The sequence below is a fragment of the Amblyomma maculatum genome, unplaced genomic scaffold (genome assembly GCF_055883805.1).
Source record: "Amblyomma maculatum isolate TAMU_Amacu unplaced genomic scaffold, ASM5588380v1 scaffold_31, whole genome shotgun sequence".
NCBI lineage: Eukaryota > Metazoa > Arthropoda > Arachnida > Ixodida > Ixodidae > Amblyomma > Amblyomma maculatum.
The window spans coordinates 892,926-905,315 of NW_028146756.1; positions in this window are offsets into that span (position 1 = coordinate 892,926).

The following is a 12,390-nucleotide window of genomic DNA, read 5'->3' on the forward strand; positions in this document are numbered from 1 at the left end:
TGACATAATTGCACATTCTTCGAAGAGCTAACCTCGGTACCTACATCGTTTTTAGTCTAAAAAAAGAAACATCTGCCTTGCGGAGCAACCCTCATCAAACAAAACCAACATGAACGCTTATCGGGCTGGCCACACAATGATTTTAGGCCGCTTTGAGCTTAAGTCAATTGCACTATCCACATAGGGTTGGAAAAAGACCGACGCGTGTTGTTTACGGAAAGCTGACACAAACTAATTTGAGTCCTGTTGAAGATAAAAAATGCGTCCCAGAGGAGTTACATGTTGCGTCTCCTAACAACATTTGGAGGATCCCGTACCAGCGGCTAAAAATCTTACGTTCAAGAAAACATTCACGAAGAAATCAATTTTATTCTCAGACAACGATGTTAGCAGAAAATAATCGCAGGTAGATACCATGTCACGGTATTTGCTTGAATTATAAGCAGCTCACGTGCTGAATGAAAAACCAGTATGATATTAGTAATCTGGTACAGTTTTTTACTTTACAGTGGTGTTACTAATAGAGAACAAAATATAAACAACGAGCAACTGAAAAACGAGAACTTTCCCTCAATGAGAAATTTTCAATTTGCAATGTATATGAGAAGACGCTTTACTTAGGAAAAAGTCTTCTATATGACGTACCTGTTATTGCCTTCCATAAATGTGGTAGAATAGTTCAATCCGCTTGAAGATATTCCCAATATATTAAAGCCTAAGCACGTATTGGCGTTAATAGCCGTAAAATGGGTATTGGTGGCGTACAGCCAATAAAAGCTTGAGGTATTGAATGCCTGGAATAAAGATAGTTAAGATATTATTAGCTTTGCAATGCCCTATACACAATTGCACTCACAATATTACACTCACACGTAATATATATATATATATATATATATATATATATATATATATATATATGTTTCATAAAAGTCTTCCAGGATCCAGAAGTATGTATAACGAAGGCCGGGTCCCGGCCGAAACGTCGGAAATAAACCTTTGTTTTCGTTTGTGCGCCCCTACCTCATCTTATATATATACAAAGAGAGAGAGCATCTGTAAAGGCACATTACGTACTATATAATATGCCTCTACGGACTACTTTCATCCTACCCACACCTCCCGCCGACTATCGCCTCTTGGGCTTCTCTCTTCTGCTCATACGGAGGAAACCTAAGCGCCGCCGTTCCGAGGAAAGTACTGAGTTTTCCTTGAATTTTGCACGACGTCGGTTCTTTCCGCCGAATGTTATCCAGACTTTTGTCTATGGCGACATCGTTCTCGCCTTTGTGCACATTGCCGGCGTTGTTCTGTTAAAAAACAAGCATTGCCGCCGATTTTAAAGTTGCATGCCTGTATAGATTTTTTTTCACTGAACTGCCAGTCAACGTCGCTTTCAACCACTTTTGGCGTGCAGAGCTTGAATTGTTATACACAACGTTTTGTATTTCGCTGAGTTTATAAAGTTATCTCGCGGCACTATCGCTCTGATTATAGGTTCCGACTTTCTCATAGATCATCAAGCCATCATTATTTGCGCCCGTGCCAGCATTTGATTGTCTCCACTTTCACCTGTAACCTCATCCGAGAGCCCATTCACACCACAATCAGAAGATAATTAAATCGTTGACGAGGGTTCTGACTTCCCAGCCTCCTTTACCGCCATGTTCTACAGCGGCAAGCCGAACTTGGTTTTCCTCCCATTATTGCGAGAAAGGCCCGATGTAGATAATTAATGGCAGCCCGAGTCCAAAATCTCCAACTGGGTCCTTTTTGGCAGAAACAATCAAATAGTTTGTACATATTTGTCCTTTCTAAACATCTAGAACATGAAATTTTACTATCATTTCATAAGATAAAATAGGTAAATGATTCCGAATTCCGGCTAGCTCAGGCAGTGATGTTGTTCGTTCTGAAGATCAACATTACACGGACAGCTGCAGGCTATCCAGAGCGACCACTTAAGGAGCAATAGTTAGCAATGTGCGTATTCCATGCTTTTAGCGCTATTTCTATGTGCGCGAGTACCGAAGCCAAACAATGCTTTTAACAGACTACTGGTGCTAACAAATGTAATACAAATCATCCATGATAACAATTTATGGCAAAGCCTAAAACAAATAAATGATTGAATGAAAGTGCACCACATAGTATGCAAACCCTCTGGTATTTTCAGCTCTGCTACGAACAATATAGGACCGACCGCGGCATTGTTTGGCACTTTCATTTCGACTAACGCTATTTGTCGCGACAACAGCCGGCATTTAGGTTGCGTCAATAATGATTTTTAACAAATCTGATGAACAAACGGACGCGCGAATTTTTTTCTTCGCCATGGTCTATGTTGGACCTAAAGCAGTTTTGTCTGGCCGGTCCCAATTCGGCTTGGCGTTGTTTTTGAATATAGAGCCCACTGGTTGCACGTGCCTTCAGATTCCCCAAGAGGGGCCGATTTTGGTATCATGCGGGCACGCCCGCTTTCCAGCTTCATCACGCTCGATGTACGACCAAAAGCAGGTTATCTAAGGCCGCTTCCTTTGGACTTCACAAATGATTGTCCAATTTGAGATTTCATTCATATTCCACTTGCCCTCTCGTAAAATACCGAGTGGGCAGCATGGGGGCATTTTATATGGGCAGCCCCATTTCGATTCTTACACAGCTTTCCCACAACGAGCCCACATTTAGGCTAGATTTGCCCTCAGTTATATCCGATGAGGGACGCTTGTAGTCTCGGAGGAAAAATGCGCTCTGTGTTAGCCCGAGCAACGCCGCTATGGGAAACATGTAACATGTAGGCCAAACGAGCCTTGTGTACTTTTGCCCCATCAGAGACCAATGCAGGTAATTTGCTGGTTACCTAGCTCTGCTTGCCTACATCAAACCCTCTAGGGCCCATGTTCTGTGATACCTGGGGGCGAGGAAAGTTTGTAGTCATCGTGCTCTGTCATTTTTTAATACTTACATATATTATAAAACATTATACTTACTCACATGAGAATTACTAAACATTCATAAATACAAAGGTTTGAAGCCTGGAAAGCTTTATATGTTTTCCTAACGGTAATATATTGAAGTTTGGCTTAACATTGAACACGTAATTTTATCAGTATTGATAACAACATCGCAGAGGAAAGATTCCCGGCTTAGCGCTTCAGGCAGCATGAGGTGATTGGTAGTTGCCATAACCATGTGGCACTGGTGACCCTTTAGAGCTCACACTGACGTGCCTGCTCGGGGGTGGAGCCGCGTCGCCGTTGGTGTCGTTACTGCTGTAACTGAGCGAGAAAATACCGAGCCACAATAAAATCACGAACCGAAGAATATTTCTTAAAACTGAAGAAGAGCGGCAAGCTCTGTACCACTTGGTCGTGGCTCTTGCCTTCTGGTGAAAAATCCTCTTTGGACCAGCAACAACCTTGAGGGCTTTAACATATCTGCATACTAGAACATTCAGATTTATTTGCTTCAGTATATGATAAAAACACTTAGGCATTCGCACTGTAAATTCACATTAGGGGATATTGTATTCGGCCTAAGAACATTGTCAAAATATTATATGACTTTGGAAACTGACCCTGGCAGCGTTTAACGTTAGAACCCTAGCTAGTGAAGCTAGTTTAGCAGTGTTGTTAGAGGAGCCAGACGGTATGAAATGGGATGTCATAGGGCTTAGTGAGGTTAGGAGGCTGAATGAGGCATATACTGTACTGAAGGATGGGCTGTACTGTATTATCGAGGCTTACCAGATAGGCAACAACTAGGAGTTGGTTTCCTTGACAATAAGTATATAGCGGGTAATATAGATGAATTCTATAGTATTAATGAGAGGGTGGCAGTCATCGTAATTAGCCTTAATAAGCAGTATAAACTGAAGGTTGTACAGGCCTATGCACTTAAATGTAGTTACGATGACCAGGCAGTTGAAAGCTTCTACGAAGATGTAGAATCCGCAATGCGAGAAAGTAAAGACTCAGTATACTGTACTAATGGGTGACTTCAATGCCAAGGTAGGGAAAAAGCAGGCAGGAGACAAGGCAGTAGGTGACTATGGGATTAGTTCTAGGAATACCAGGGGGAGTTACTAGTTGAGTTTGCAGAGCGCAATAACTTACGAATCATGAATACCTTCTTCAGCAAACGGAAGAACCGGAAATGGACATGGAAAAGTCCTAACGGGGAGACTAAAAATGAAATTGACTTCATAATGTGTTCATCTGCCGCCAGTGTGCAAAATGTAGAGGTAATCGCGACAGTACGATGCAGTGACCACAGGATGGTGAGGTCCCGAATTAGCCTAAATCTGAAGAAGGAACGCAACATATTAGTAAGAAAAAATCCCATCAACAAATTAGCGGTGAGGGGGAGGGCAGAAGATTTCAGGATCTCGCTACAGAATAGATAATAAGCTCTAATCGAGAATGGCGACATTACCCTAGAAGAAATGAACAATAACTTCAGAGATATCATTACTGAGTGTGCGGTATTAGTAGGCCGTAAGATAGTTAGAGAGGATAACGGTAAGCTGTCTAAGGAGACGAAAGATTTAATTAAGAAACGCCAGAGTATGAAAACTTCCATTCCAACAGACCCGATCGAATTGGCCGAGATATCAAAGCTAACCAATAAGCGCAAGGTGGCAGATATAAGAAAGTATAACATGGAGAAAATATAGCATGCTGTAAAGAACGGGGGAAGCCTTAAAGTGGTAAAGAAGAAATTGGGCATAGGCAAAAACAAGATGTATGCGATAAGGGACAAGGCGGGCAACGTCATCACTAATATGGAAAAGATAGTCCAAGTAGCCGAAGAGTTCTATACAGATCTCTACAGTAGCCAAAGCAGTCAGGACCGTAACGAGATTAGCGGCAGGGAAAAACAGTCAGGCGTTCTACCAGTGAAAAAGGACGAGGTCAAGAAAGCGTTAGAAACTATGAAAAGGGGGAAATCGGCTGGAGAGGATCAGATAACTACAGATTTGCTAAAGGACGGGGAGGTTATCATGCTAGAAATACTGGTCACCCTGTATACGCAGTGCCTGGTGTCATCGATGGTACCGGAACCATGGAAGAATGCAAACATCCCCATTCATAAGAAAGGGGATTCTTAAAGACCTTAAAAATTACAGACCAATCCGCCTACTGTCTGTTACGTATAAGGTATTTACTAAGGTAGTCGCTAATCGAATCAGGACAACCTTAGACTACAATCAAGCAAAGGACCAAGCAGGTTTTCGGAAACAGTACTCTACTATCGATCATATCCATACCATCAATCAGGTGATAGAAAAATGCTCGGAATATAACCAGCCCTTATACATAGCATTTTAGGAAAACGTAGCGCAAAGAAGACAAGGACCAAAAAAGAAGGAGACACACACGAGCGCTTACTCACAACTGATTTTTTATTAGAAAAGCTAACAGAATATATAGGATACAAAAGAATTATCAAATACATCTAATAAAGCGGTGAAATTGACAAAAAAAGATGACAAAAATGTGGAGAAAGGCAAGTCTGCAAAGATACACACGTGAAAAAACTACTTGACCACTGATTCTAGGTATGTAATCTCTACTCGCAGGTAATCTACAAAATTCCTCTTTCTTGTAAAAAATACTACATAGGGGAGACTGGCCGTTGTTTGAATATCCGGCTCTTCGAACATAGAAATTCTTTAAGCCCTACCTCACAAGATAATTTGCCTAAACATTGCACGAAGTGTAAATGCCGCCGCATTTTCGATAAAACTATCATTCTTGGCACATCGCGCAATCAACGTACACGAGAAATTATAGAGGCATATCATATCATGAAAGTGTGTGAAAGTGTGAAAGGATAAGTGTGTCAGCGAAGCTTCTATGAACTTAACAAAAGTACAGATTACATACCTAGAATCAGTGGTCAAGTAGTTTTTTCACGTGTGTATCTTTGTAGACTTGCCTTTCTCCACATTTTTGTCAATTTTTTTGTCAATTTCACCGCTTTATTAGATGTATTTGATAATTTTTTTGTATCCTATATATTCTGCTAGCTTTTCTAATAAAAAATCAGTTGTGAGTAAGCGCTCGTGTGTGTCTCCTTTTTTTGTCCTTGTCTTCTTTGTGCTACGTTTTCCTAAAACGCGAATGCACCAACTCGCCCAATTTAGCATTCTTATACATAGCATTCATTGATTATGAAAAAAACATTAGACTCAGTTGAAACCTCAGCGGTGATGCAGGCATTGCGAAATCAGGGGGCAGACGAGCCGTACGTGAAAGTGCTGAAAGATATATAGAGTGGCTGCACAGCAACCATAGTTCTGCATAAAGAAAGTAACAAAATTCCCATAAAGAAAGGTGTTAGGCAAGGAGACACAATCTCCCCAGTACTGTTCACAGCTTGCTTAGAGGAGGTATTCAGAGACTTGGAATGGGAGCAGTTAGGGATAAGGGTAGATGTAGAATACCTCAGTAATCTGAGATTTGCTGATGTCATTGCCTTGCTAAGCAACTCGGGGGATGAACTGCAAATAATGATTGATGACCTAGACAGAAAAAGTAGAAAGGTGGGCTTGAAAATCAATATGCAGAAGACTACGGTAATGTTCGAGTGCCTCGGGAAGGAACAGCAGTTTATATTAGGTAGCGAAGTACTGGAAGTAGTAGGCGAATATGTCTACTTATGACACGTAGTAACCGCAGATCCGGACCATGAAAAAGAAATAACAAGAAGAATAAGATTGGGATGGAGCGCATTTGACAAGCACTCGCAGATTATGACTAGCAGCTTACTGGTATCGCTCAAGAGGAAGGTAGACAACAGTTGCATATTACCTGAACTCACCTATGGGGCTGAAACGTGGAGGCTAACCAAGAGAGTTCTACTTAGGTTAAGGACAACTCAAAGAGAGCATGCAGAGTTGGTCAGAGAAATAACTCAAGTTACCGATATTCTAGTGGAAATTAAGAAGAAGAAATGGGCATGGGCAGGACATGTTGGGCGAAGAGAGGATAACCTGCGGTCGCTTAGGGTAACAAACTGGATTCCAAGGGAAGGAAAGCGCAGCAGGGGGCGGCGGAAATTTAGGTGGGCGGATGAGGTTAGGAAGTTCACAGTTGTCAAGTGGATGCAGCTAGCACAGAGCCGGGCTAAGTGGAGAAATATGGGAGAGGCCTTCGCCCTGCAGTGGGTATAGTTAGGCTGATGATGATAATGATGATGATATGACTTTATTTTGTGACCCTACGAAATGCAGCTTCACGCTGCAAAACGAGATGACACGACCCGTGTAACACTTGACAATGTCGGGAAAGCGAAGAGCACAGGATCGTGCTATGCAAATTTTATGTGGAGCTTTACTCCCAGTGCGTGACTTGCTTTCATATAAAAGGGCTTAGATGCTAACAAGGGTAAATCCTAATGCGAGTCCTTTAAATATTACCATGGTGTTTTCACTATAGTGTTTATAAAGTATAGCCAAATCAACTTTTTGCTTCCTTCCATCAACGCGATACGAAACATGCATGCGGGATATTGCGATCAGTTCTTGTTGATTTGAGCTGTTGCTTCAAAATGTCACTTTGAAAACTTTTACCCACTCCGTATCAAATAGTTTTTAGATTTTCCTTCAGTCTATAGTTTTAAGCTTTTAGTGCGGAAGTATATAAAAATTTCGGTCCTGAAATACTTAAAACCGAATTCAGACTTATGTAAAAATATTCTGGTAGAAATGTATCCCAAATGTATTGCACTTATTTCGTATCGTTTGGTAAGTTTTGGTCGCTATGCTTAAAATGCAGAATAAATGCATTATATATGCTAGCAATAGAACACTTCATAATTTAAGAAATATGTTAAAGATATATTTGCTGCCAGCATAGTGTATTTCAAACATAATAAAAATATGTTCAACTGTTCTGATCTTATGCAGGATGAAACCTTTTCCACCAAAAGACTGACAGTGTGCTTTGAAAGCAATACTAATGTACTTATGACCTTTCATGCTAGCAGAAAGTGTAAAATGAAATTTTAAGTGCATAATGTAGGAAATATATATATGTCTGCCAAGCCTTGAATAAACTTATAATAAATCATGACTAATTTGCACGTTTCGCTACGGGGAAATATACCTAAAATGCGCCAGAAATAAAATAAAAATACACCCAGCATTCACTTTGTATCCGTATTTTTGCACTTGCTACCGAGCTTTGAAATATTTGCGCGAGTTGACATTGCAAATATTTCACGTCGAAAGACGAACCTTAATTGCTAGGCCCATTAAGGATAACGCATGTTTGTGTGCATACGCGCGGAAAAATTGATGGCGCAAAACGGAGCCCTAGGTTTCCTAGAGCCAAAGATATCATCTCTCGCAGAAGTCATTGCGGTGCCTCTTATGAGAGTCTCCGTATCTGATTTGCTCCATTATTTGCGCAGCGTTTCAAGGACTGCCATACTATTATGCGTTTAAAGAAGCAAGCTAATGGGGATCAAGTTATACGCCACATACGACAGAGATTAGAGTTGGAGCAATTAGTGCGCATTTTAAAGACAATTTTCAGCGTTGAGAAATCTTGAAAATATACTTGAAATAAATAAATCTATATTTAAGAACTACATTTTGAATACATTGCCATCGTATTTAAACGCATGTGTATTTTACATAATTGAAATATGCTCAAGCATACTTTCACGTCTGGCATTTGCGACCGATGTTAAAACATATTTTCAAGTATCATTAAAGACATAGGATTTGTAAAGGGGAATTATTTGTTCTATGAAAAGTCCGGTTTAAATGCACTGCCAACATGCTAAACTCACGTGTGCATTTCGCGTGTGTTCGAAATATGCTCCAGGATTATTTTACGGTCTAGCACTTTCGTCATATTTTCAAACACGTTTGTAATATCGAGAGAGACTTGAAATGTGCTTCAGACGAATGAACGTTATTTTTACAGAAAAATATTTTAATTTGTTACACACATGCTAGACATGTACGTTTATTTTTCACATATTTTAATTGTTCTTGCTAGAAGTTTAAATTCAAATTTGATACTTTTGGCATATCATAAAGATAAATAGATGTTTCCAATATTCTCTAAGACATTTAACAGATCTATTTTAAATACATATTTAGCGCATTCGCGCATTCCTAAATACAAATTATACTTATAATACGTTGCAAATATCTATGTATTTCAAACGTATTCCATTGCTCTGAGGGTATCGTCATTAGACCAGAATGTAGAGATTTTGTGCGTGACGAATCAGAACGGCTGCGCTACGACGGCTCGCAGATAATTTAGCAAAATAGGCGTTTCTCCTTTCTGTCTATTCTGAGGTGTGTTTTCTAAAACAATTCATTGGTCGGATGACCAGAGACCCCATATTTTATAGGAAAAGTATATGGCTTGTTTGGTTTGTTTTATGGGGATTAACGTCCCAAAGCGACTCAGGCTAAGATATGCCTTAGCGGAGGGCTCCGGAAATTTCGACCACAAGACCTTCTTTAACGTGCGCTGACATCGCACAGCGCACGGGCGCCTTGCTTTTTGCCTGTCTCGAAAAAGCGGACGCTGAGGCGGGAATTCGATCCCGTCTCCTTGGGCACAGTAGTCTGGCCACCTAACCACAGCTCCACCTCGACGGGGTGCCTATTACTTGTGGATAAGGCAACGTGAGATCAAACGATTATAAGTATTGAGTTGTTTTATACGAAAATTATTTCATAATGTAGGACATGGAGTACAATAATGCAGGATGTAATAGTTATCAGCGCATTTTTACACGAGGACAGCAGCAGAAACGAACCTTGTTGCATTCAACCGGTGGACAGTCAATAAAGTGCTCTGGAAATGAGTACATCTGTACTTCTCCGAAGAATTAGGTCCTGATATATGGAAGCACATTGAGTTGTCGCAGTACACAGCTCTAAAGGCCTCATTCAGAAAAAACCTATTCGACGTTATTGACAGCTTTTGGCGCAACAGTGAAGATCAGTTCAGTTCAGTCGTTCAGTCGTGTCCGACTTTTCGTGACCCCATGGACCATGTCACGCCACGCTTTCCGGTCTCTCAATCTCTTCCTAACATCACATAACTTCATCTGCAGTGCCTCGAGGATGCCATCTAACCATCGCGTTCGCTGCCTACCCCTTCTCTGGTGACCCTCAACCTTTCCAAACATCAAATCTTTTCCTAGCGACTCCTCTCTTCTCATCAGATGACCAAAGTAGCTGAGCGTTAACTTCAGAATTTGACCCTCCAACAGTGAAGATAATGCCTCTAAAACGTGGGAGTATGCAGAGTATATGACTATGCATATTTGATGCAGCGGCGTGCTTGCGACACGCAGGGACAACCCTTCAAAACGAAGTAAAAGAGGCCAATGTCTCTCGGTGCGACTGCCTGGGTCTCGGGGTAGCAGCTGCCGCTAGCGAAGCCCTGTCTATTACTAATGAACGTCTCAAAAACAGGCGGCCATCACCCGCCCAGTTTCTGAGCATTGCCTGCCTGCCCGCTTTCTCTGCCATCGTTTAAAATGAAATTCGATGAAACTTGTCTTTTAATGAATCGTAAATTGCAGCATATAGCCTGTATAAGTAGCATTATATATATATATATATATATATATATATATATATATATATATATATATATATATATATATATATATATAATGCTTTTTAATGTTTATTGCGCTCTGTTACACTGATTATAATTTACCTTTCTACGTCGACACATGACGATGATTATCAGAAAACAAGCAGCTGAAAATTCCAGTTTGCAAAAAAATAACAGCTCTGTTCTATCTTTATGAAAACATGAAAGAATTTATTTATTCATACTCGTCAGTGCTCTGCGATTAGGTTTCATTTTCGGTGGCGGTGTTATAATTGATGGCAACCTAACCTACCTCAATGTTCCATATCAAGCCCCGACGACGCACTGCTGCATTGGAATCTAGGAGAGATGGATAGAGCACCGGTTCTGGGGCTCCCACTAGGGCGAAAATATTTGTTTCTTCTTTGTTTGGTGTGTAGCCTTGACATGGATTCTTTAAGCATGCCCGCTGTTTCTTCACGTCTGCGTCTGGACCCCGCTGCGGTCCAAACTGATCAACTTCACTTCCAGCTGAACGACCTGTGCTACTGCCGCAGCAGATTAACTGGCATTTTGAACTCCCATACTCTATCAATGCGCCCTTCAAGTCGCTGTCTTCAAGGACGTTCGTTCGCGTTCCATGGTCCAGCATCACATAGACATTGTATTGCACTCTCGTGATAGCGTGAGATGCCCTACAGTACTTATTGCGGTACTTTATGTCCTTTGTCACCAATTTCGCCGATCTTTGCGGAAGATTCACCATGGAACTGTAACTTCAAAAAAAAATGAATCGCAGCGTTCTTGCGTACGTATAAAGCACTTGGGCACGAAACCTAAATGGCTTTGCGAGTAAACGAGCATAAAGCATCTAACATAACAAGCGGAAGGCAGTCCGCAGATTTATTGTGGTAAATAACTGAATACAAAGACTAGACAATCGCAAACACAATGCAAAACGCAAATCAGACAGCTCCCTCCAGCAATCAAAAATGGAGGGCCTATGTAGAGCGCAGAATTAACTGTTTATATAGTATTTTTGGACATGGATCTGACTTTTCCAGCTTTCTGTCATGTGTCGCGGATAGCGGAGTGTTTAGGAGCCGCTGCTAAAATCCCGTCACAACAATCGTGTATCGAATTGAAGGCTTTTACTCCTGCTCGTTGGCGAGCTGACTCCTTCGCATTGCATACGTGCCCATGAGACATACATTCACTGTTTTGTTAATATTGGTCGATAAATTTTGTGGCGTCAAACGATCACTGCAATCAGATGACTTTGCCGCCCAAGCACTGCCTGTTAGTTTGGAGAGGAGGTAGTGAGTTGGCAAATGAGCCGAGTGCCTATTATTTGCACATGCATAAAATAAAATGTGAGAGATACCGAACGTAAGCGACTATAGAAGCGGTGAACAGGGTTTATCGGTTTGCCTAATGCTTCTCTCTGGCTTCACCTATAGGCAGGGAAAATTTTAAGACCCGTTAAGAGCAGAAATGAAACAAAAAGGTCCCTCACGGCGTCTTTGTGGCGCAGTGTATTAGCTCCGCATTCTTGAACACTAACGCAACCATTTATACCGCGTAGTCAAATTCACTGACAGTTGCTAAACTTGCAAAACTCCTCTGACTTTTCAAGTGCATTATGGAGAACGTTTCCAATTAAATCGCCATAATAAAACTACATATAAGGTAATAATTCACACTTTTTTTCAAAAGCGGCGTTCGAAGGAGCACTATTAAAGGGTCTGTCAAATGTAATAAATAGCCCGACAGTGAATTCTGCCCTCTATGTCGTAAAGAGTGACAT